Below are 1,475 nucleotides of genomic sequence, written 5' to 3' on the forward strand. Positions count from 1 at the left end.
GGACAGCATCAGCGCCTGCTGGGGTACCTGGGGGGTACCAGGGGTTGGGGACAACCCCCCCTTAAGTTTGGCCAGGGAAAGGGATGGAAACCTGGCGCCTGCCTGGGAAGGGATGGCTTTTCCCACCTCTGTGTGGTTTTTAATGAACCCCCCTCTGCTGCCAAGAGGGTGCATGGGCCGGGGGACACACCAAATAACAAGGCTTATTAAAATGCCAGCCCCCTGGCTGCATCCTCCCGTGCGCATCCTCATCCTCATCTGTCCCTACGACGAACAGGGCAGCTGGGAAATAGAGGGGGGCAGAATTTTCCCCTGTGTGGATGGAGGAAAGAAGGGGGAAAAAGAGGGAAGGAAAAGGGGGGAGGACTCTGGATCATGGCAGAAGTGGGCAGAAAGCAGGGAGCCGGGAGATGAACGCCTGCCGTGGCGGGGGAGCAGGGAGTCGGAAGAAAAGCCGGCCGGTGAGGATGGAGATAAAAGGGAAGGGAAAGACGCGGCTGCCTCTCTGCGGGGCATCGCCTCACCCGAACCGCACGCCCTCAGCCCATGTACGCCTTTCCCCCAGCCTGGTGGATGTCTGGGTTATTGCCCCACTCCCCCTGTGTCCCCGGGGATGCGGCAGCCTCGGGGAAAGAGCAGGCCACGCTCCGCCAGGGCCTCCTGCTCCCCTCTGCCGGGAGCCAGGATGCTCGCAGCTCTGCTACCGGCAAAGCCAGAGAGTCCTCCCCTATTAATGCCTCTATTAAAGCCCATTAATCCCTACATTTCCACAGGGATTTTCTTCTCTGGGGCAGCACGGTAAGAAAGTGCCGGGCTGCCTGCCGAGCACAATGGCCTCTCCTTGCTTTCCCAAGGCCGGAGCATCCATCTCCCGGGCACGCCGGGGGATCCTGCTCGGCCCTGGGGGAAGCTGCGCTGCTGGCTTGGCGAGCAGCAGTGGAGGAGTGCGTCTGGCTTGCGTTTTGGGGCTGGTTTCCATATCTTCCCACGGGATCAGGTGCATTAAAGCACAGGGTGGGGGATCCCCTGTGACCCACAGGAGCGTGGGGTGGGTGCAGGGCTGGGCCTGGCATGACGCTGGCAGTGGACGGATGGAGGTTGCCTGTCCCCGTTTCCCCAAGCTGGTGGGACTGACCTCAGCATCCCAACCCCTCTCTGGCACCTGGGGGGAGGCCGTCACCCTGTCACAGCCTTTGACCAGCTGGGATCCCACCAGGACCCCTCTTCCCCTCCTCCCCAGGCAGGTCCTTTCCCTGTCTCTGCTCCATGAGGGGAAATCACCCCCCAAAGCTCTGATGTCACAGGAACCTCGGTCTGCGGCAGGAATGACGTCCCCAGCCAGCCCCATGACATCAGGCTGTCGAGTGGGGAGGGCTGCGGGGGGCCAAGCCGGGGCGGTGGGCTGGGGCTGCCCTACCTGGATGCCTCTCATGTTGAGGCCGGTCTCCTGGGCCAGCTGCTCTCGTGTGCTGGGG

This window comes from Egretta garzetta, unplaced genomic scaffold (genome assembly GCF_000687185.1).
Source record: "Egretta garzetta isolate BGI_Z169 unplaced genomic scaffold, ASM68718v1 scaffold7, whole genome shotgun sequence".
NCBI classification, from domain to species: domain Eukaryota; kingdom Metazoa; phylum Chordata; class Aves; order Pelecaniformes; family Ardeidae; genus Egretta; species Egretta garzetta.